General features: G+C 44.3%; 1 long non-coding RNA gene across 1 annotated transcript; it reads left to right on the forward strand.

Moving 5' to 3' along the window:
• The first annotated feature begins 21,820 nt into the window (after nt 1–21,820).
• On the forward strand, nt 21,821–24,538 carry LOC133059197 (uncharacterized). The gene is made up of 3 exons (XR_009693491.1): nt 21,821–22,037; nt 22,919–23,215; nt 24,448–24,538. It is a non-coding gene; the product is annotated as an uncharacterized LOC133059197 (long non-coding RNA).
• Nucleotides 24,539–25,417: the final 879 nt, after the last annotated feature.

Genomic DNA, 25,417 nt, shown 5'->3' on the forward strand with positions numbered 1-25,417 from the left:
TCATCTGCTGAAGTCGCCAAAACAAAATACTACAGATGTGGGGTCTTACGCTATAGAAATTTATTTCCTCACAGTTCTGGGGGCCAAAAGTCTGGGCTCAAGATTAATTTCTGCTGAGGCCTCGCTCCATGACTTGTAGATGACTGTCTTTCCCCTGTGTCTTCACGTAGACTTCCCTCTCTGGGTCTGTATTCTGATCTCTTCCTCTAAGGACACCAGTCAGATAGGGTTAAGGCCCACCCACATGGCCTCATTTTACCTTAAGACTCTATTTCCAAACATAATTATGTGCTGAAGTACTGGGCATAGGACTTGAACATATTTGAAGGGGACACAATTTAGCCCATAACATTGACACTGGGGGAAACTACGGAAGGTGAGGGCAGTGAAGCCTGGCCTTTAGGTGAGACCCCAAGGTCTACTGGGCAGAAAGACCCTCCAAGGGTTGGTGGCTGGCTGAGTGTGGTGAAATATCTGCGTTCCTGCTCCGTGGCCAAGCGCCAGGTCACCATGGGCAGGAGAGAAGGTTTATAACTCCAGGTTCAAAGGAGTGGTTTGGAAAACCCTCTGTGGAATCATGAGCATTTATTAATTAAAGGCTCACCAAAGATCTCCCCACCTTGATCTCTCTTTTGGACCACAGTGAGCCCTGAGGGACAGGAACTCTCTGGTGGACATCACAACCCCTAGCCTTAAGATCCAAAAGACAAACTATTTGGCCAGATACAGAACAAAAGCACCTTTCATGGTGATAACGTCATTGGAACTGAGCGACATGAAGATTTTGAAGGGTTTGGAGTGAGTGAGGAAGTGTGAATGAGAATTTGAAAATGGTGCTTGGACCGTATTCTTATTTAAGAACTGAAAATACCAAATATAACTTAATGATTTATTGTGCTATCTTTATTGGTTTATTTTACTTAAAAAATTGTGTAAGGCTTTAATAAGATTACTTGAAATCTTGGTCCCCAAACTCTAGACTCTCTTTTCTTTATGAAGACTTTTGTTCCAAAATGGCCCATACTTGTGTGTAATTATAGCTGGAAAAGGACTTTGTGGCACATTTTGAGATCTAAACCCAAGATACAGTCTTAGGGACAAGGGACAGGCTTGAGATATATGGTCTCTTTCCTGGTTTATGGCTCAGCCCTTCAGATACATATATTTCATTTTAATTTTAAGATCAATGTAAAAATGTCTTTCATGCACGTTGAGTACTTTGAAGGGGTAGACTACATTATTACTATTAGTAGTAGTGAAACATTAGTAATAAATGCACTTATCACGGCCCTGATGCACCAATCCAGTGTTCACTCATCACTCATTCACTCAATACATTTTTATTAAGTACTTTCTATATACTAAGTCTTGTGTCCTCAGCTCTGACCACAAGGGACAGGCCACTCCCCTCAGGGATTTAAAGAGTGTTAAGTGCCAGGGTGACATGATAGGGAGGGCCTGAGGGGAGGTGACCAGGAGAGCAGGGTGAGAAGTGATGGGGAGAAAGCAGAGCCAGAATGAAGCTGGGGAAGCCCCAGAGTGATTTAACGCATCAGAGTGAGAGGTCCCAACTCACATTCTAAAGCAGTCATCTGGACAGCTGTGCTCACAGGCCAGTGCTGAACAGAGGACCGAGAGAGGAGGCTATAGCCAGGCAGGTGAGAGGTGATGACGTCAGAAATAGAGTGGTGGTGGTGGGTTTGAGGAGGGGACATCCGAGAGAGGAGACTGGGTGTGGTGTCAACATGAGACCACCGCTCAAGTCAGGAAGGACTCCCCTAAAGGCAATGGGCTTACCCTTAGTGGGGAAGGTTCAGTTCAGGCAATGAGGGCCCTCCTCACAGTCAGGGCCGTTATGTTCTAAAAAGGATTCTAGAGGGAAAATGGGCACATCTTCCCATGAGGGCACCAGGAAAGGGGCTATAAGTCAGCCTTAGGTGGACTGAGAGCAGCCCTGTGTGGAGGCAGGAGTAGAAATGGAAAGCCTGAAGTTGTCCCTGGCGTTGATCCCATTCTGTGGGTGCTGGCCAAGTTTCCTTCTCTTCCCAATACTTTAATGGCAGCCACGCCACTTGTATTTACATTTATACAGTTAAATTTAAAATTCAGTTCTTTAGTCACGTGGGCCACGTTTCACATCCTTGATTGCCATGTGTGGCTAACGGCTTCCTCATTGGCTAGTGTGGCTGCAGAACATTTCCATCATCGTAGAAAGTTCTGTTGGGCCATCTAGCTATAGAAGATTCTCACTCTCTTGGATGAAATTCCTCTGGGAAAAATCTCCTTTCTCTGTGTGCTCCGTTGGTGTAAAATGAGGCAATTAATATTAGGATATTTTGCTCCATTGTGTTTTGTTTTTTTTTTTTTTTTAGTTACTCATGAAATGAAAATGAAACTGTCAATCCCAGCTCCATCTTGCTAGATCTCTGTTGCTTATTCTTTCATTTTGTGTTGCTGATATGGTCTGGATGTTTGTGTCCTTCCCAAATTCATATGTTGAAATCCTAACCCCTAAGGTGATGGTAGTAAGAAGTAGGGGCTTTAGAAGGTGATTAGGTCATGAGGGTGGAGCCCTATTGAGTGGGATTAGTGCCCTTAAGTAGGAGACTCCAGAGAGCAGCCTCACCACTTCCACTGTATAAGGACCAGCAAAAAACAGCCATCTGTGAACCAGGAAGTAGCTGCTCCCCAGGCACCAAGTCTGCCAGTATCTGATCTTGAACTTCCTACCCTCCAGAACTGTGAGAAATGAATGTCTGTTGTTTATAAGCCACATAATCTGTGGTATTCTTGTTACTGCAGCCTGAATGGACTTGGGGTGTCCTGTCTGCTCTCTTAGATCCACCTTCGACCTTCCCTAGTGCTTGGCTTGCCCTCATCTGGGGTCATCCTCACGGGATGTGGACCTTGGTCCTCTCTACCTTATGTCTCGCAGCCACAGTGAACCCTATTCACTCCCAGGCCAAGTACCAGCTTTTGACCCACCTGGGACTTGGCCATGGGCCCTTCTGGCTAAGTTCAGTGGGCATATCTTCCAGAAGAGGCTGTGATCCAGGAAGCAGAGAGCCAGGACCGAGAATCAGAATCACATGCTCTGTGCTCAGTCTCCAGAGAGACTAGCTGGGTTTCTTAAAGGTGCGTGTTGGTGCTCTCTTTGCAGGCAGTGACCCATCAGAAAAAATAGCCAAGGAACCAGTGTCATTCTCTGGGCAGTGAAGGAGTTAGGGGCCTCAGAAGAGACACAATAAATTAAAGAAAAAGTGCAAGAATGTCGTGCTTTCCCTGTACTTCAGAGAGCAGGTTTCATATATATTTCAACACCCGGCATGCTCAAGAATGGAGCAGACATGCACGTGCCTGCAAAACCAAAACACAGCTGGTAGGTCTAATTTTAGGTCCCTGAGCATTGGCAGTGTCCCTCTCTCCAGTGAGCACTGTCTGATCTCCCAGCATCTTTGCCAAGAGCTAGACTCAGCTGAGCTCCATGACAGTCCTGTGTGCAAGCAGAAAGGTGGGCGGTTCTCCAGGTTTCCCAGGAGGAGTTGAGAGGATCTGCCTGCTCAGGGGTGACCCATTAGGACCAGAGGATGGAGAGGTCCTGCTCATTGGTTCCCTCCTGGGCCTCAATTTGTTTGGGGAACCTTGAACAGAAGCACTTTGAAAGGGGGTCTTGGAAAGTAAAATACAATCATGCAGGGTGATCTGGTGGGCTGAGTGGGGGCACTCAGGAATTGAGTATCTACCTGGAATAATGGTTCTATGGAATATTATTATTATTCTTGCCAAGAATGATCACAGAAATGAGGATCCTGGCTGACAAAAGCTTCTAGAAACCATGCTGCTTGGGTCTGAATCTGGTTCTAGCCTCCTTGATGGCTCTGATGGTAAAGAATCTGCCTGCAATGCAGGAGACCCATGTTCGATTCCTGGGTCAGTAAGATCCAGTATTGTTTCCTGGAGAATTGCATGGACAGAGGGAGCCTGGCAGGCTATAGTCCATGGGGTCACAAAGAGTCAGACATAACTTAGTGACTAACACATACTTCTGTCGTTTAGTAGTTCCATGACTTTGGCTGAGTTACCTAAACTCTCTGTGTTTCAGTTTCCTCATCTGTAAAATGATACTCATTTACCTCGTAATATCGCCCTCAAGGACTGATGTGAAGGGGTAAGGGTAAGGGAGAGGATGCATGTGAAGTTGGAATGGTGCCTGAATACAGCAGACACTTAGTAGTCGTTAGCTATTATAATTAGCTGATTATTTTGGTTCGGGGTAGTTAGAATTAATAATATAACAAGACAGCAAAAGGTAAAATGTGTCTGCCTGGACTCAAAGCCCAGTGCTACCACTTACCAGCCCTGTGCACTTGGGCAAGTTAGTTAAGCTCTTTGTGTCTCAGCATTTTCATGGATAAAACGAAGTTAATAATATGGACATATTAATAGCGTCTTTTCCAGATGACAGTTGTGAGGATTAAAGGAGCTCTTACATGGGAAACACTCAGAAGAATACCTGGTGTTACAGAATAAGAACTTGAGAGGAGCCAGCTACTATTATTATCATGATTATTGTTATTGCTATTATCGCTGTATGATTATTGTTTGGCTTCTCACCTTTCAAAGGCAAGGAATGCAGGAAAGTTCACTGAAGGCTGAGATGAGACCAGACCTCATTTACTGTTGCTTTGAAGGATCAAAGTAGGATATTAAGGCACCATTTCAGTTAACAAGCAAATATCTGTAGAACATGTACAATGCGTCCAGAACTGGCCATTGTTGTAAACATCCGATGGCATCATGCTGGCGAATTCCTCAGTCGTGACGGCTCAGACGTTGCTGCCAACACAGAGGTCAGTCTGGGCCTGTCTGGTCTGGTTAGCCAGGCACTCCCAAGGCTGCAAGTATCATGGCGTCTCTAAAACATTGCCAAGTCTCAAGGCCAGGAGGAAGACCTTGAGCCTATCTAAAGGCTGAGGAGTGAAAGTCACTCAGTCGTGTCCGACTCTTTGTGAGCCCATGGACTGTATGTTCCATGGAGTTCTCTAGGCCAGAATACTGGAGTGGGTAGCCTTTCCCTTCTCCAGGGGATCTTCCCTATCCAGGGGTCGGACCCAGGTCTCCTGCATTGTAGATGGATTCTTTACCAGCTGAGCCACAAAGCTGAGGAGGCAGTTCGTAAGTCAGGACATCTTTTGTAAGTCAGCCATCTTCACTTTGGCTCTGTGAAGAAATGAAAGCCAAAATTGTGTGTGTGGACTCTCTGAGGGATCCTTGTCTGTCTCTGGCTGCTCTGTCCCATAAGCACGCCTTCCCTCTTCTCCTTACTCTGGGGTTAGTGCTCCAGCCTGGCTCCATCACCTGGGGAGGATCTCCAGCCTGGCTCCATCACCTGGACAGGTGACCAAGGAGGAGGAGGATGGGAAGGGAGCCCTGCCAGGTCAACAATAGGAACAAATAGGGATGCTGAGACTTCAGATGGAGACAGGACCCTGGAGAACCCTGTCCTCTATCTGTCTTTTTGTCACCCTGGTGCCAGAATTCGGTCTCCCTCCCCAGTGAAGCCAGCCTCATTTTCTAGGACCGGCCCTATCTTTACCTTTCCAAAATCTGTTGAGCCTCCACTCAAATGAACCAACACTGAACAGCCAGGAAGTGGTCGCCAGGCTTGGAGACCTGTTAGATTCCCAAGGCCATCCTCCACAGGAGTTAGGGAAAGCCAGGGCATGGATTTCAGTTTTCCCTTTCTGACTCAGAGTGGGAAAGGAAGGCCATATCTCAGGCTCAGGAATGACCCAGAAATAGCATTCCTCTCACTCTTTTTCTCCATTAGTTGCTTTCAATTTAAGTCAATCAGACAGAAAATGAGATCACAAAACCTACAACTGAACATGCCTGAGTTTCTTATTTATCTATTTATTTATTTGCCTTTTTTCTTTTCCCCCCTTCTGTCTCTCCCCAGTACCTTGTTCTTGAAACTTGTCTGGTTCAACATTTCACCAGCTTGGTTAAGTATCTTGTAAGGAAATCATTTATAATAAAGCTGGTATGCTTGGGTTTATCATTTCTAAGTGTGGGTCAGGGTTTAGTTCGCTATGTTAAACTCTCCATGCTGCATGTGATTTGTCAAGCTTTGTCAGGAACAAAAAGTTCCGGGATGTGCAAAGCAGGACTGCTTGGTTTCCATGGAGATACTGCTAGTTAGGCTATGGAAATCCTGAAAAGGCCAGAGGATGAGTGACAATACAAGGATTTAGCGGCTGATCTGAAGAGCCAGACTGAATTAATGAGATTTTTCACAGAGCGTTATTAACAAGGCTAGCGCCGGATGGCTCTTAGGCCCTCGTTTTCTCAGCTGCAGTCTTGGAAAACAGACGTGGAAGATTTAATTGCTGTTTTTTTAAACCCTTTAAGATTATTTTAACCTATAACATTTTAAGGTGGTAATAAAAAATGGGGTTCTTCTTTCCTACCCCCCCCCATCACTCAGTTACTGTTATTACTATGTTTTTGGTGGCAGTTACCCTTTATCTGCATGGAGATGGGAAATTCAATAGTACTTATTATATTGAGCAGTTAATTCCCACATACTGTGAACACATTGCTGTTCAAAGTAGGTTATCTGGAGTCCCACTTAGAGCCAAGGGAGGGATCCCATGTCACTGGCTTTATACCTCCTAGGGCTGTATTAATTATTTGTTGTAGGCTGCTGATGTCAACTGATAACTCGGGCAGGTCATCATTTGTACACCTATCTATCCAGTGCTCTAGCTTTTCGGAGTTTGGGTGAGGATTTCTGAAAATGAGCAAGTTGTGTGCTTTCCCAGTTAATTCCACGTGCTACTGCAGGAGCAGTTAACCCCGAAAGGAAAGCTTCTCAGAAAGGACACGTCTTGCCGTCAGCAGGTAGCAGTTTCCCCCCGAAGTTTGGGAACGGTGCTGTCAAAAAGCCTTCTCCCATTTTCTTTGAAAAGATGATGCCAGAACTCCTGATTCCAGTTGCTTTATTTATTTGTCTTTTTTCTCCCTCGGCAATCAGGAACCAGGCTCTGATCACGGAAATTTTGGGTGTGTTTAGCCTGGCCTCCTTCTCACTCCCAACGTAGTCCCTGCACAAACCATCCATAAAATGTCAGTGTCTTCCCCTCCTGAAGTCGGCCAGCACGGGGTAGGGACAGTGGCCGGCCAGCGCTGCTCTTCCTCACTGGTTTGCAGAAGGGCACATGGCCATATGGTTCTGGGAGATGTCAAACCATAATGTTACTGCTGAGTAATCCACAACAAAAGCACATGCAGCCGCGTTCCCCAGATTCCTGTACAGTAGACTAATCCACTTAATCTCACTGTTAGCTTCCCCGGGCGGGAATTTCACAGTCTCTTTTGATTTAGTGGTTTGTAAAATCTCTGATTAAGTGCCTGTGCCCTCCCGTTATTATCTGTCTATTCCCTACATGAGTTGGGAGGAAGAAACCAGGGAAGTTGAAATAGGGGTCAACATGCCCTCATCCTTCCCTATTGGGTTTTTCTTTATTGTTGTTATTTTTAAAATTCAAGTGGTTTTGTGTGTGTGTGTGTGTGTGTGTGTGTGTGTGTGTGTGTTACTGCTGGTGACAGCATTTTATTTTTTAAGTTTTTACATGTGCCGCTTTACCTTGACATCTGCACAGGGTCCTCCCAGCTAAACTGACCTTAAATTGATCTCTTTTGAGGACTTGTATGCTGCCAGTTCTACTCGTGGTCTAGGAGTCCACTGCCCTGTGTGTCTTTAAAAGTGGTAGGAGCAAGGGTGATGGGATCAGACAGACTTGACTTTGAGATTTGGTTCTGTCATTTGCTAGCTGTGGGGTTGTGGGCAAGTCACTTAACCTCTCTGGTCTTGATTTACTCATCTGAAAGGGAAGATTAAATGTCATAAAATGTGTAAAGTACCTAGGTGCTAACACATAGTTCTCAATAAATTATGACAATAGTAGTTATCATTCATTTGAGGAGACATAGTTTTACACATGGAGAAGGCAATGGCACCCCATTCCAGTACTCTTGCCTGGAAAATCCCATGGACGGAGGAGCCTGGTAGGCTGCGGTCCATGGGGTCGCTACAAGTCGGACACGACTGAGCGACTTCACTTTCACTTTTCACTTTCATGCTTTGGAGAAGGAAATGGCAACCCACTCCAGTGTTCTTGCCTGGAGAATCCCAGGGATGGGGGAGCCTGGTGGGCTGCCGTCTATGGGGTCGCACAGAGTCGGACACGACTGAAGTGACTTAGCAGTAGCAGTTTTACACAACAATGCTTTGTTTTGGGACATCCTGTTAAGCCCTTAGCTGTGTGTTTTTCTGGTACCTCCTCTTAGATTAAGCTTGTAGAATTTAAGAACCCAAGTTTTTAATTCACTTCATAATTGCTAATTGCATTCAGTTTGAACTATTGTCCACCTGATTCTCTGCCCCTTAAAAATGCTGATAAAAGTATTTGGGGAAATTTGCCTTGGACAGTATAATTTACAGAAATAATAGATATTCGGTTGAAAATCTGCCAGTTATATTGAAGTTCTTACTTAAGTTTTAAATTAAGTAGCAAACCAGTTGAATTTGTGTCCATCCATAAGGAGAAATTCAAATTGAAAAAAAAATTCAGGGGTTTTTGATGTTTGTTATTGTTTGGTTTGGGGTTTTATTTTTTTCCCCATGGAATTCTCTTGAAGACCCTTCAGACTAATGAAAACATTTTTTCTGCTTCCCCCTTCCTCAATACCTTGCAGGGAAGGGGAATTTGGAGACTTTTTTTTTTCCATAGACACTTCTGAGTATGAACAGTCCTATCATCATGATCAGTTCAGTTCAGTTCAGTCGCTCAGTCGTGTCCGACTCTTTGTGACCCCATGAATCGCAGCACGCCAGACCTCCCTGTCCATCACAAACTCCTGGAGTTTACTCAAACTCATGCCCATCGAGTCGGTGATGCCATCCAGCCATCTCATCCTCTGTCGTCCCCTTCTCCTCCTGCCCTCAATCCCTCCCAGCATCAGGGTCTTTTCCAATGAGTCAACTCTTCGCATCAGGTGGCCAAAGTATTGGAGTTTCAGCTTCAGCATCAGTCCTTCCAATGAACACCCAGGACTGATCTCTTTCAGGATGGACTGGTTGGATCTCCTTGCAGTCCAAGGGACTCTCAAGAGTCTTCTCCAACACCACAGTTCAAAGGCATCAATTTTTCGGCGCTCAGCTTTCTTCACAGTCCAGCTCTCACATCCATACATGACCACTGGAAAAACCATAGCCTTGACTAGACGGACCTTTGTTGGCAAAGTAATGTCTCTACTTTTTAATATGCTATCTAGGTTGGTCATAACTTTCCTTCCAAGGAGTAAGCGTCTTTTAATTTTATGGCTGCAGTCACCATCTGCAGTGATTTTGGAGCCCCCCAAAATAAAGTCTGACACTGTTTCCACTGTCTCCCCATGAGGTGATGGGACCAGATGCCACGATCTTAGTTTTCTGAATGTTGAGCTTTAAGCCAACTTTTCCACTCTCCTCTTTCACTTTCATCAAGAGGCTTTTTAATTCCTCTTCACTTTCTGCCATAAGGGTGGTGTCTTCTGCATATCTGAGGTTATTGATATTTCTCCCAGCAATCTTAATTCCAGCTTGTGCTTCTTCCAACCCAGCGTTTCTCATGATGTACTCTGCATATCAGTTAAATAAGCAGGGTGACAATATACAGCCTTGACGTACTCCTTTTCCTATTTGGAACCAGTCTGTTGTTCCATGTCCAATTCTAACTGTTGCTTCCTAACTTGCATATAGGTTTCTCAAGAGGCAGGTCAGGTGGTCTGGTATTCCCATCTCTTTCAGAATTTTCCATTGTTTAATTGTGATCCACACAGTCGAAGGCTTTGGCATAGTCAATAAAGCAGAAATAGATGTTTTTCTGGAACTCTCTTGCTTTTTCGATGATCCAGCAGATATTGACAATTTGATCTCTGGTTCCTCTGCCTTTTCTAAAACCAGCTTGAACATCTGAAAGTTCTCAGTTCACGTATTGCTGAAGCCTGGCTTGGAGAATTTTGAGCATTACTTTACTAGCGTGTGAGATGAGTGCAATTGTGTGGTAGTTTGAGCATTCTTTGGGATTGCCTTTCTTAGGGATTGGAATGAAAACTGACCTTTTCCAGTCCTGTGGCGACTGCTGAGTTTTCCAAATTTGCTGGCATATTTAGTGCAACACTTTCATAGCATCATCTTTCAGGATTTGAAATAGCTCAACTGGAATTCCATCACATCCACTAGCTTTGTTCGTAGTGATGATTTCTAAGGCCCACTTGACTTCACATTCCAGGATGTCTGGCTCTGGGTGAGTGATCATACCATTGTGATTATCTGGATCATGGAGATATTTCTTGTATAGTTATTCCGTGTATTCTTGCCACCTCTTCTTAATATCTTCTGCTTCTGTCAGGTCCATACCATTTCTATCCTTTATTGAGCTCATTTTTGCATGAAGTGTTCCCTTGGTATCTCCAATTTTCTTGAAGAGATCTCTAGTCCTTCCCATTCTGTTGTTTTCCTCTATTTCTTTGCATTGATCGCTGAGGAAGGCTTTCTTATCTCTCCTGGCTATTCTTTGGAACTCTGCATTCAAATGGGAATATCTTTCCTTTTCTCCCTTGCTTTTTGCTTCTCTTCTTTTCACAGCTATTTGTAAGGCCTCCTCAGACAACCATTTTGCCTTTTTGCATTTCTTTTCCATGGGGATGGTCTTGATCCCTGTCTCCTGTACAATGTCACGAACCTCCGTCCATAGTTCATCAGGCTCTCTGTCTATCAGATCTAGTCTCTTAAATCTATTTCTCACTTCCACTGTATAATCATAAGGGATTTGATTTAGGTCATACCTCAATGGTCTGGTGGTTTTCCCTACTTTCTTCAATTTAAGTCTGAATGTGGCAATAAGGAGTTCATGATCTGAGCCACAGTCAGCTCCAGGTCTTGTTTTTGCTGACTGTATAGAGCTTCTCCATCTTTGGCTGCAAAGACTATAATCAATCTGATTTCGGTGTTGGCCATCTGGTGATGTCCATGTGTAGAGCCTTCTCTTGTGTTGTTGGCAGAGGGTGTTTGCTATGACCAGTGCATTCTCTTGGCAAAACTCTATTAGCCTTTGCCCTGCTTCATTCCGTAATCCAAGGCCAAATTTCCCTGTTACTCCAGGTGTTTCTTGACTTCCTACTTTTGCATTCCAGTCCCCTATAATGAAAAGGACATCTTTTTTGGGTGTTAGTTCTAAAAGGTCTTGTAGGTCTTCATAGAACCATTCAACTTCAGCTTCTTCAGCATTACTGGTTGGGGCATAGGCTTGGATTATGGTGATATTGAATGGTTTGCCTTGGAAACGAACAGGGATCATTCTGTCGTTTTTGAGATTGCATCCAAGTACTGCATTTCTGACTCTTTCATTGACTATGATGGCTACTCCATTTCTTCTAAGGGATTCCTGCCCACAGTAGTAGATATAATGGTCATCTGAGTTAAATTCATCCATTCCAGTCCATTTTAGTTTGCTGATTCCTAGAATGTTGACATTCACTCTTGCCATCTCCTGTTTGACCACTTCTAATTTGCCTTGATTCATGGACCTAACATTCCAGGTTCCTATGCAATATTGCTCTTTACAGCATCGGACCTTGCTTCTATCACCAGTCCCATCCACAACTGGGTATTGTGTTTGCTTTGGCTCCATCCCTTCATTCTTTCTGGAGTTATTTCTCCACTGATCTCCAGTAGCATATTGGGCACATACCGACCTGGGGAGTTTCTCTTTCAGTATCCTATCATTTTGCCTTTTCATACTGTTCATGGGGTTCTCAAGGCAAGAATACTGAAGCAGTTTGCCATTCCCTTCTCCAGTGGACCACATTCTGTCAGACCTCTCCACCATGACCTGGCTGTCTTGGGTGGCCCCACACGGCATGGCTTAGTTTCGTTGAGTTAGACAAGACTGTGGTCCATGTGATCAGACTGGCTAGTTTTTTGTGATTATGGTTTTAGTGTGTCTGCCCTCTGATGCTCTCTCGCAACACCTACCATCTTACTTGGATTTCTCTTACCTTGGACGTGGGGTATCTCTTCATGGCTGCTCCAGCAAAGCGCAGCCACTGCTCCTTACCTTGGACCAGGAGTATCTTCTCACAGTCGCCCCTCCTGACCTTGAACGTGGAGTAGAACTCACTTCACTCGTACAAATAAAGCCCTAACCTCTCATCAGGCCTGGTCGGGACAGATGGTAAAAACTTCAGTCTAACATCTGGGAATGGGAAGCATAGCAGTTCTTTTTTAAAATCAAATTACATGAGGGCTCCACACTCCCACCATCAGTTGGAGGAAAGTCCAGGACTGGCTAATACTGGCCTATTGGGCTCTGGTTCCATTGCTCAGTCACTGCCTGATCTTGGCAGGTTACTAACCATTCTGTGCCTCGATCTCCCCATTAGTAAAATGGGACTATTAGTATCTCTCTTCTTAATGGAAGGTTGTTGTAGAAGGTTAAATCTTCTACACTTACATGTGTAAGTGCTTAGAGCAAGGCCTGTTTCATATCAAATGTTCAGAAGGTGTCAGTTTAATCATAATGTGGATGATTATTGTTATAAATTGAGAGACTTATGTGATACCAGCAAAATGGGACAGTGGCACGATCCTTAGTCTATGAAAATGACCATCCCTTACCAGTTCACTCTTTGGGCTCCTTGATGGTCTCTCTAGTGTTGGTCCTCTGCCACCTGTTGGGCACCTGGGTGTGCTTTGGGCAGGTTACAGAGTGGCCGCCGAAGCCAAACTCAGTACCGGAGGACCGTCACCTGGAGCTGGGCTCCAAGAGCCAGTTCCCAGAAATCCACAACCATCCCCACCAGAGGACTAGCTGCTTTCCCATAGTGGAATGGGGATGACGTCTTTTCTACAAGTCAGCTACTCAGTTTCAGAGTCTCTTTTTCTGTCTCCCTGTCCCTGTCTATCAGTGGACCCATGTCCTCCAATAATTTGGCCACTTAATATGAAGAGCTGACTCATTGGAAAAGACCCTGATGCTGGGAAAGATTGAAGGCAAAAGAAGAAGAGGGCAGCAGAGGTGACTCAATAAACACCAATTTGAGAAACTCCAGGAAATAGTGAAGGACAGGGAAGCCTGAAGTACTGCAGTCCATGGGTCTCACTGAGTCGGACGTGACTTAGCAACTGAACACCACCACCAATAACATAGCCTCCTAGACAATCCAGTTCTGTAGCGTTAGGACCACAGTCTTAAAGCAAAATCTATTCATTCTCCCTTGGAGCAAGAGATGTTTCACCCTCAGAATGGAAAACTTCCTCAACTTCCTATTCTCTCAGAGGTGTGAAATGGTCTGAAGGTGAGATCGGAGCAAAGGAAGATGACCTTTGGTTCCTTTGTAATTGTGTTGAGCCTATAGCCGAGATCAGGACACAGTTAATTTCTCGTTCGGTCTTCCCACTGGCTGGAAGGCAGGTTTTGGAAAGTGTGTGTTTGGCACTTTCACCCCTTTAGAGTCTGAGCCAGCAGTGTTCTAGAAGCTGAGCTGAGGGAAGGGCACCTCTTGTTTGAGTTGAGGCACTAAGGACTTCAGAGAGGTGCCTGAGGCAGACACTTAACGGAGTGGGTGGCTCAGAACTGAGTCTCCAGACCAAAGCTCATCTATTCAGTCCAGAGCTGCTGAAGAATGATAGGAAGTCAGTGGGTTCGTGGGTGTTGGGGAGTCAGTGTATGAGGGGATTCTAAGAGAAAGGAAAGAAGGAAGGAAGGGAGACATATTTGGAGTATTTCCAGTTGTTGGCAGTGGCGCTTTTTCTTTTTTTGCCAGTTATGTCACTTGTTTCCATGCTATTCTAGGACTATTGTCCTCTAGTGGCCAGTGTGTTTCCTTCTTTTTATCCCATTATCTCTGGGCTGCTCATCCCAATGTCTCAGGTGAGTTAGAGTAGCCAGACTATTCACTGTGGACTCCTTGAAGAAAATCATAAGTCCCCACTTCTTCATTCAGTACCCCTGCCCCAGATCTAGATTTAGAAGAAAAGAAAACGAGCATCAATTGATCATTTTGTATACTACGGGGCACACCTAAGTTTGTTATCTAATTTAAGATCAGGTTCTGATCTCAGCTCTTCCATTTCAAGCATACTCATATATGATATCTTTTATGTAAAGTCCAAAATAAGAAAAACTGATCTATGATGATTCAAGTCCAAATGGTCACCTTAGGAGGGAGGTGGTTAATAACCAGGAGTTATTAGAAGGTTCTGAGATCCTAGTAATGTTCTATATCTTTATCTAAGTAGTAAGTTCATGGATATGTTTACTTTCTTCAAATTCATTCAATAAAAAAAAAAAGTCCAAAGGCTAATTCAGGTATTTTGCTTATGTTCTTCTGCATGTAGTGAAGCTAACCTGAGACAGTGGCTGAGAACTTTAAACCCAACTGCTGTGTGCAGCTCCATTGAAACTGCCCTGCTCCACCTCCCTTGGCTGCACTCTAGGCAAGTTTTTGCATTCATTTTGGTCCCTAGCATCCTTTTGCCTAGCCTCATTGCTCGAGGCTGTCAACCAACACTAATGAATTACAGCATGAAGACCAGCTTAGGAGCCTCACTTCTTTGTGGTACAAATGAGCAGTGAGAAGGAGCTATCTCCCCCGTCGTCACAGATCTTCCTGGTTGAAGGAGAAACAGACATCACCAGGAGAATTTCCAGCTTTCATAGGAACCTGTTCCAAGTTATAATATCAAATCTAATATTTGAACTTCCCGGGTGGTCCAGTGGTTAAAACTCTGAACTCCCAGTGCAGCAGGCACAAGTTTGATCCCTGGTTGGAGAAGATCCCACATGCCATGTGGTGAGGCCATAACAAAACTGGTCTTTGGAGTTTTGGAGTGTGTGCCTATACTCTAGGTTCTATTCATCTCTTTTTTTCTTTTTTTCTTTTTTTTCTTGTATGTGTATGTGCTCAGTTGTTTCCAACTCTTTTGTGATTCCATGGACTATATAGCCTGCCAGGCTCCTCTGTCCATCGGATTTTCCAGGCAAGAATATTGGAGTGGGTTGCTGTTTCCTCCTCTGGGGATCTTCCCAACCCAGGGCTCGAACCCATGTCTCCTGTGTCTCCTGCATTGCAGGCAGATGCTTTACCACTGAGCCACCAGGGAAGTACTTGTTCTATTCTGTGTACTTTAAATGTATTAACTTACTTGACTACATAGCAGCTGTATTAAAATGCATTAACTTACCTAATTACATAATAACCACATGAGGCAGTGTTATGGATTGAATATTTGTGTTCCCACCAAAACTTGTATTTTGAAACCCTGACTCCTAATGAGATAATGTGAGGGGGTGAGGTCTTTGGAAGTAATTAAGTTATAAGGATGGAGCCCTCATGATAGAATTAGTGCCCTTATAAGAAGAGATTTAAGAGAGCTTCTTGCTTCTTCTTCTTCTGTTTCTCTTCTTCTGTTTCTCTTCTTCTGTTTCTCTTCTCCCTACCACGTGAAGACACAGCTAGAAGGCAATTGTCTACAAGCCAGCAAGAAGGCGTCCCCAGAACCTAACCATGTTGACCCCCTGATCTTAGACTTCCAGCTTCCAGAACTGTGAGAAATAAGTGTCTGTTGTTTAAGTCACCCATCCTATGGTGTTTTGTTATAGGAACCCAGACCGACAAAACAGGTAGGAGCTATTTCCCATGTTGCTGGTGTGGAAACAGAGGCAGAGGGAAGTTCTGTCAAAGAACACGTGGTTAGCAAGCAGGGGAGCCGGGGAGCTGGCCTCTTCCTGGAGCCCTTGCTCTTCACACACACATAGGACAAGACACAGTCAACTTCCTGCTGCCATCTTTGTGTCTTCAGTTTCAAGACACCCATAGCATGAAGCTTTCCCAACAGGGCCCCAGCTCTCTATGAGCCGCTGGCTGTACATCAGAGGTCAGTCCCTGGGATTCAGGCCCCAGGGATGGTGAGGGACCATGAGGATCATCCCATCTTCATCTCATGGTGACAGCGGCTGGTGAGCAGAGTGGGAAATTTTGTTCATTTGTGTAAAAAAACAAAAAGCGTCACAGAGAATGTAAACCTAGGTAAATCAAAGATCTGAGCAAGGGTGACAAGCACTGTTTTCAAAAAGGAGCAGCACAGATTTTCTCATTGCCCAATATTCCTCCTGCTCCCACTCTGTGCCTTCTTCAGAACCACCATTTTCTGAGCTCTCACCGGTAAACTTAATAAAGATTGATATCAGCGACGAATCCTGTCAACTTCCGTGCTGCAAAACTTAGTCACTGTGCAAGATGGACCAAGGAAAATAAATAACCCGAGGAATGATGAAGTGTGTAAATATTGATGTGGATGCCAGGCACCAGGAGGTTGGATGAAGCAAAAAAAGAGCTAGTGAAGGCAAGGTCCCATACCCTGATGGAAAGGAGAAAAGTCTTTTCACATTGATTTTCATTCTCTCATTATTTTCAGAATGGGAGTGTGTGTTGTAGGCTAGATGGTAAATTCCTGGATTCCAAAAGAAAAAAAAAAATCATTCTAGAAAAAGCATTTTTTAATTAGTTTAAAAAATTGCTATTACAAAAATAGTACTGTATACAGAAAAAATTTTAAATACATACATAAAAAAAATAGAATAATGAAGAATACTGTCACCAAAATAATTCCATCACCGAAAATACTGTGAGTATCTTCTAGACTGTTTTCCATGCTTATGTATTCATTTCCTAATTTCTGAGGCCCAAGTTTTTCAAAGTTTGGTATTTCTGAAATCAGATTGAATCTATGGGTACATATACTATGGCAGTGTTACCTTTTTCCCTAAAAGGCTGTTATTAAGTTAAAGTGGTTTCCTACCAATGATGACATCTTAAATCCAAAAATATATATGTGTACCACATATTTGTAGAAAATATTGTATTGTACATACAATCTTTTCTTTTTTTCTTTTTTAACTTTTTTTTTCTTTTTCTTTTCTTGAGGTATTATAGATGTAACATTAAATTAGTTTACTGTGTACAATGTAATGATTTTATACTAGTATATACTGTAAAATAATCTCCACAATAAGTCCAGTTAGCATCTGTCACCACTCTTAATTACAAATTTTTTCCCTTATGATGAGAATTATCTACACTCCTAGCTACTTTCAAATATGCAATACAGTATTATTAACTATAGTCACTATGCTGTACATTATATCCCCATGAAATATTCCTTTTATAACTAAATTTGTACTTTTTAACCCCTTCACCCATTTCACCCACTCTAGCATCTCCTTTTTTCCTTTTTTCTTATAGTATTGTTATTGTTCAGTCGCTCAGTTGTGTCTGACTCTTTGCGACCCCATGGACTGCAGCACACCAGGCTTCCCTGTCTTTATAGTATACATAACATAAATTGATCATTTTAACCATTTTTAAGATTACAATTCAATGATATTAAGAATATTCGTGATGTTGTGTGACTATCCCCGCTATTTAATTTCTGAACTTCTTCATCATCCCAAACATAAGCTCTCTACCCATTAATCAATAACTCCTTCTCCCAGCCTCCTCCTCCTCCCAGCCCAGATAACCACTGTTCTACTTTCTGTTTCTGTAAATTTGCTTATTCATCATATAAGTGGAAACATAGAATACTTCTTGTCATTGTGTGTCTGACTTATTTCATCTCGCATAACGTTTTTGAGGTTCACCCATGCTGTAGCATGTATCAGAACTCCATTTTTTTCTATGGCTGAATAATATACCACATTGTGTTTGTCTGGTGATGGACACATGGGTTGTTTCCACCTTTGGGCTATTGTGAATAATGTTGCTATGAACATTGGTATACAGTATCAATTTGAATCCTGTTTTCAATTCTTCAGAATTGAATATCTAGGTGTGGAATTGCTGGATCACATAATAATTCTCTTCAGCTTTTTGAGGAACTGTCAAAGTATTTTCTACAGCATTTTCTATCATTGTGTATTCCCATTAGTGATACATTAGGGTTCCAGCTTTTCCACATTCTCATCAATACTTACTTCCTGCCATATATATATAATTTATAATAGCCATCCTAATGGGTGCAAAGTAGATGTACACACTATTTTAAAATCTGCTTCTTCCTATTAATGATATATCCTAAATATATTTCCATGTCAGTTAATATTCCTCTATAATTCATATCAATTACCATTTTAATGGCTATAGTTTCTAGCTTTGTGTATCCTTAATTATATTAATACTTTTTTAAACAATCCTCTATAGTGGAATATTTAGGTTGTTCTCAGTTTTTTTCTTATTATAAATGATGATGAAATGGATACTTTATGGCTATTTTTTGCACACATTCTTAATTTATTTCATTTGTGTAAATCCCTAGATATGCTATTGTTGGATCAAAAATATGAATGTGTAAGCCTTTTAATTCATAATTCTATATTCCTCCACTTAGTTTTAAAAGGAAAAAAATCAACAGTGTTTTAGTGATGAACCACCCACACCACCACTGCCAACTCCAAAGATTTAACTGGAAAATATTTGCAATTATAAGGAAAAAAGGAAGTGGAAATGAAGATCTGGTCAATGAAATAGAAATTGTATCAGTCAGCTCTTTTGCCAGATGGCTTGACAATTCTGGAGTGATGAAATTCTTTATAATATTCATCTTGGGTCTGAGAATAAACTTTTTTCAAGGAAGTATGATTACTTTCTTTCTGACCTGATTTTCAGATTTCTCATCTACAAGTGTTGCCTGGGTTGTAGTAAGGGGAAAAAAAAAAAATAGAGTGTAAGTAGACACTCCACCAAAGAGTTCCTCTAGCAGTTACTTCAACTTGAAAATCTGAACATCTGTATGAAATTTCTATAGACGAGGAATAAAAAGTTTCTGATTGGTATATCTAAATTAGTACAAATAACATGCTAAACCTACACCATAGAAATTCTCTGGAGGATTTTCTTACCTCTGAAAAATTGGATAATTTTATGGAAAGCATTGCATTTCATCCCTCATTGCTCATTAGGGTAGATGCTGCAACAATGACCAGAGGGCAAAGCAAGTGAGCAGTCATCCTATAATTAGAATTATCTGCCCCAGCTAAGTCACCTGTCCTAGTTTGTTTGGGCTGCTAAAACAGAGTACCATAGACTTCTCACAGCTCTAGAAGCCAGGATGTCCAAGGCACTGGTGGATTTGGTATCTGGTGAAAACCTGCTTCTTGGTCCATGGATGGCCGTCTTATCATTGTAACCTCACATGGTGGGAGGGACAAGGGAGCTCTCTGAGGTCTCTTTTATAAGGGCACTAATGGAATTAGGAGAGTTCCACCCTCCTAATCTAATCATCTCCCAGAGGCCCCCAACTCCAAAGACCATAATGCTGGGGATTAGATTTCAACCTATGAACTTTGGGGAAATGCATTCAATATATATAGCACGAATATGTGTGTGCTCAGTCACTCAGTTGTGTCTGACTCTTTGGACACAAAGGGTGGATTTTATAGGCCATGGACTGTAGCCCACCAGGCTCCTCTGTCCATGGGATTGTCCAGCCAAGAATACTGGAGTGGGTTACCATTTCCTTCTCCAGGGGATCTTCCCAACCTAGGGATTGAACCTTCATCTCTTTCATCTCCTGCATTGGAAGGCGAATTCTTTGCAACTATGCTACCTGGGAAGTCCCTCGATGTATAGCTACATTAAAAACCACAGCCCAACTGAGCGACTGAACTGAACACTGTGGTCCTTAAGGCAGTAATTCTTAGACCTTAGTGTCCATCACAATTACTGAGGGATGTTAAAACACAGATTTCTAAACTCCACCTCCAGAATTTCCAGTTCAGTAGATCTGAGTGGGGCCTGAGAATCTTCATTTCTAACCACTTCCAAACTACTGCTGGTTAAGGACCAAACTGTGTAAAACACTGCCTTCACTGATGTCGTCTTTCACTCACCTCCCTCAGGACAGCTTTGGATGATCACTTAGGTAAGTGGTTAAGAGCAAGTAAGCTAAACGCTAAACAAAAAAACTCTATAGACTGTGATAATCATGACAAAGAGCTACAATTATGTTTTATTCATGGGGCATTTTTTCTCTAGGAGAATTATTGGAGTCCTCTTACTTAGAATTGGCATCAACAGACAACAGACTTCTCACACGGAAACAAAGGTGTCAATCCAGATCACATAGTAACTCTGATAAATAAATTTTTCACTGTGCTTACTTCAGTGGCTCTAGTGAATAATATATTTATGATGTGCATAAATAACAACAATGGGAATAAAATCCTTTCAAAGATGTATCTTTGTAGGTTCCCAAATAAAATACATAGTCCTTGAGGTCAGAATCTTATTTCCTGTCACTACAGGGCACTTGCTTCCATGGTAGCTCAGATAGTAAAGAGTCTGCCTGCAATGCAGGAGACCCCAAGTTCCATCCTTGGGTTGGGAAGATCCCCTGGAGAATGGAATGGCAGCTCACTCCAGTATTTTTGCCTGGGGAATCCCATGGACAGAGGAGCCTGGTGGGCTACAGTCAATGGGGTCCCAAAGAAAGACATGACTAGCAACTAATGCTTCCACTTTCGGTTTCCAGGGCATTTGGCCTCTAGTCAGTACTCAATACATGTTGTTGATCAATTCAAGGTTAACTCGTCTACACAGCACATTCGAACCACCAGAGTATGAGATAAAAACATATTTAGGAATGATGGGAGGTGTGGTGTTAGACTGTGACAGGCCCTTGTGTGGGCCCTTCCGCATTGACTCTGGACTTGGCCATGTGAATTGCTTTGGCCAACGGAACAGTGACACATATGATGACGCCGAGACTTGATCAGTACTTGTACACTGGGGCTTCTTCTCTGGAAAGGTTCCTCTTGGATCCACCTGCCAGGCTGACAGACACAATCACTGAGTGATGGGTGACCCCATGGAGAAAGAGGTCAGAAGACACCTAGGATGTCCCAGCCCCACTCCCAGGGGAACGCAACCTCGTGAGTAACCTCAGCTACTGCACTCAGCACTGGAGAACTTCCCACTGACTCCCATGAACCGCAGACTCAACGAAATGATGGGAGGCGGTAGATATGAAGTAATAGGAAGCTGAAACAGGAAGACTGCAAAAGCAATGTATTTTAACATCTAAAAAATAATCTGACAGTCATGTAGGTGATTTCCCTGGGTCATTTCTGCTTCTGTGATCCTTTTTCGAAGTCTGAGGAAAAAATCTGGATGTCATGAAAATTTCATTCATTTGTTTATCCACTCAACTGACTTTTGCTGACCTTCTATTACAAGCCCAGCTCCGTGTGAACACAGGAGGCAGGGAAGGAGGGAGAAACAGGGGAGTCAGTGATCCCACCCAGAGTGGTAAGAGCCACGCAGGATGGTATGGGGGATGGAGGGAAAGAATGAAGCTGAGGCGACTTCCTAAGATGGGTTCACGACTTCTATGGAACCCTGACTTGGGGTGATTGAATTCTAGGTACCTCGATGAAGCTCAGGATAAAAAAAATTAAAATTAAAACAACAGCTAGAGAGATGGACAAGATGGAGTGGCAAGCTTTTGTTATCGGTATAAAGGTTTCAAATATAGCTCTTCTCGAGATATGAGCAATCCTTCTTGGCTTCCTTAAAGCACATCCTGGACGCATGGCCAAGAAACTGTTTCCTTCCATCACTGAGACAGAACATCTCATGTGACAACACAATGCACCCTCCCCCGCAACCCACCTCCCACGTGCTGGAAGTCAGAGCTCAGACTCACACTGCCCGGCCCCCGCGCCTGACACTGACAACTTGGGAATTACTAGGAGCAGAGCCTGGCATGTGCGGGAGCCACCCTAAGAGAGACCATCCCAGAAGAGAGGTGCTAACTAGGTGAAGACATATGACTCTGAGCTCCACTTCCTAATTCTAATGGAGGGAGAGTCTGGCATGGAGCCAGGAAGCAGAAAAGGCATGAAAGGAAGAACTAATTTGGAGCTGGCGCAGTGAGTGTTTTCTGGCTTATTTAAACACGTAGATACAGAATTCAAGCAGGGAGGAGGGAATCTGACTACCAGATGGAGATGCTGAGTGAGGTAGCACGTCAACAATGAAGGCAGCAGTGCCCAGGCAGGAAAGGAGACATTTTTGACAGCAGGGATGCTATAGAGGGATCAATGCTTGGTGGGTTGGGTGGGTTCCACTTAACCTCAGGATTTTATTTTCACTTGAATCCCGAGGAGGCAGAGGATGAGGTTACTGGCTTGAACCCATGTTAAAGAAAAACCACAATTCAGTCCTTTAAGGACGACTAAGGAAACAAGTCAAGTAGATAACAAGCAGGCAGATGTAAGACCTTGGAACATGGATGTACTGAGGCAGAGGGAGTGTGCTGGTGTCCAGGGAAGCACGGAGGAGCATGATTGACAGAGTCCTGGCCCTCAGGGAACGGCCATTCTAGTTGCCGTTTCATGTCCCAAACATGGGGAGGTGCACGGAACGCAGAGGTCAGCAGGTAGCCGTGATGTAGCGGGAAGCTCCCAGAAACCCAGTCATGCAGCATCTCTCAGCAGTTTGCTTGCTCTGGGACCTTAAGAGAGTCTCTGAAATTCTCCTTTTCCCTTCTGTAAACTGGCGGTTCCTTCGAGGTCACACTGAAGAGTCACTGAGACAGTGTTACAGGGTAACAGTGTGCTGGAGGGTGGAGGAAAGGCTTGGAGCCTTATTTTGCTGGCCAAACCCACGTGTGGTAGCTCTCGGGGAATGTGGTTGCCCCTGGATAAAAATATGGCAAGACAGGCAAAACCATTGGGAGAACTTAGAGGCAAGAGTCAGAGAGAGGGCTTCCCCGGTGGCTCAGTGGTAAAGAATCCCCCTGCCAATGCAGGACAGACGTGTTGGATCCCTGATCCGGGAAGATCCCACATGCCATGGGGTGACTAAGCCCATGCACCACAGCTGTTGAGCCTACGTTCTAGAGCCCATGAGCCACAACTACTGAACCCACATGCACAACTGCAGAAGCCCACACACCCTAGAGCCTGTGCTCCGAAACAAGAGAAGCCCCCTCAATGAGAAGCCTGCTCACCGCAACAAGAGACGAGCCTCCACTCTCTGCAACTAGAGAAAAGCCCGCACAGCAAGAAAGACCCAGCACAGCCAAAAATAAATAATAAATGAGTGTGTGAGTATGTACTCAGACATGTCTGACTCTTTGTGACCCCATGGACACGTGGGGAGGACCCAGAGGAGCCTGGGTCCCGCCAGGCCCCTCTGTCCATGGGCTTCTTCAGGCGAGAACACTGGAGTAGGTTGCCATTTCCTTCTCCAGGGGATCTTCCTGACACCCACAATCTCTTGTACCTCCTGCACTGGCAGGCAGATTCTTTACCACTGAGCCACCTGGGAAGCTCAATAAATAAATGAAATTGTTTTTTTAAAAAGATGTTTAGAAAAAAGAGAGAGAGAGAGTGAGTATGCATGCACCTCCAGCCTAGGTCTGCAGCGTCTGGAATTCATTGCTTCTCCCTCAATGTGATTCCGTGATTCACGCTTCTCTGGATGTGATGTCACGTGTTCTGTGCTGTTCACTGCACTGCATTCCAGGAGTGGCGGAGGGAGCCATGTCCAGTGTCAGAGAGCTTGGAAGTGAGTCCTTGGTTTAATTTTAACTCCTTCTATAAACTGTGGCCTGATTTGAGGAAGACTCCGTCTGCGTCTGGCCAGACATCCCTGCCCCGCCATCGCTTCCTTCTCTTCATCCCTTTCTCTATGCTCAGTCTGACTGTCTCGCCTCTGTCGCAACATATGGACTTTGCAAATAAGTGTGAGGTGATTTGTGTGCTCAGCTAACTTGAGAAGAAAGAAAGGGTGTGAGCAAAGCCGAACACCCAGCCAGGTCATGAGCCCCTGCAGTGGGGGAGCCGCCTGCTCCTCTCCGGCAGTGAAGCATTATCTCGGCAGGGGGATGGAGTCCAGGCAAGGCCAACAGATCGGCCAGAGAGCCCCTTCTTTCCCTCCCAGCCCCAGATTCTGCTGTATTTTTTTTTTCCCCCTTGAGCAGTAAGTCAAGTTCTCTCTCTTCTTTGTATAAACTGAGTGACTTTATGGCTGAGGGAACTGCGCCCCTGCTTGTTCACGGCTTTCCCCCTCCCCTTCACCCACCACCCAGGAGGCTGGATTTACAGATGGGCAGCACCTTTCGGAGTCTTCCCTGGTGGCTCTCACGGCATGGAATCTGCCTGCAATGCAGGAAACCCAGGTTCGATCCTTGGGTCGGAAAGATTCCTTGGGGAAGGGAAGGGCTACCCACCCCAGTATTCTCGCCTGGAGAATTCCATGGACAGAGGAGTCTGTTGGGCGGCAGTCCATGGGGTCTCAGAATCGGACATGACTGAGTGCTTTTCACACTCACAGACACAGCACCTCGCAGAGGAATAGAAACCACCCTTCTCATTGCTCAGATGCCAACAAAGGCGCTGAACCTTCCGTCGGGAGCCCCCAGGTGATGGATGAATCCGTTAGCGAGCCACGCGGTGGCTGTGGGTGGAGGGTGGGGGTGGGATGGGGGGAGTGAGTGGAAGAGTTCTCTGAGGACAGATGGAGGGATGGGGAACAAGCAAGGGTTAAAATGGCCTGCCACATTTTGACCGAGAAACACTAATTTAGGGCAGGGGTCAGCAAACTTTTTCTGTAAAGGGCCAGGTAGTAAATAATTTGTTCTCTTTGCGGGCCATCCAGTCTCTGTCCCAACTACTCTGTGGTCGTAGGGCAAAACCGGCCACAGACAATTGGTAAATGAATGGGCGTGTCTCTGGCCCCAATAAAAGATGGTTCAGAACAAGAGGCAGCAGTGGGGAGTGGCCCATGGGCTGCAGTCCGTGTGTGTGTTTAGCCAGCTACCTCGGGGAGAAGTAACCTCTGCCTCCTTCACATGGCTCTACTTTTTCCACCTTGCTTCTCTCTTGGTACTGACTCTGGGTGCTGGACTTGGACAAGGAGACCCCCTAAATGAAAACCACTGGGTTGGTGACTTCAGGATTCAGGATTTTGTTCATAAATCCCCTACCATAGGACAGGTAGAGAGTGTAGGCACTGAAATTCAGTCAGGGGAGGTGTTAGGAACTCCCTTAAGCAGTTTGGTTTTAGGCTTCTCGGGTGGCTCAGCGGTAAAGAATCCACCTACCAGTGTAGGAGACGGAGATTGGACCCCTGGGTCAAGAAGATCCCCTGGAGAAGGAAATGGCAACCCACTCCAGTATTCTTGCCTGGAGAATCCCATGGATAGAGGGGCCCGGCAGGCTACAGTCCATCAGGTCACAAAGAGTTGGACACGACTTAGCAGGTAAACAACAAAATAGATATTACAGAATTCTCCTATTTTCTA

This window comes from Dama dama, chromosome 7 (genome assembly GCF_033118175.1).
Source record: "Dama dama isolate Ldn47 chromosome 7, ASM3311817v1, whole genome shotgun sequence".
Taxonomy (NCBI): Eukaryota; Metazoa; Chordata; class Mammalia; order Artiodactyla; family Cervidae; genus Dama; species Dama dama.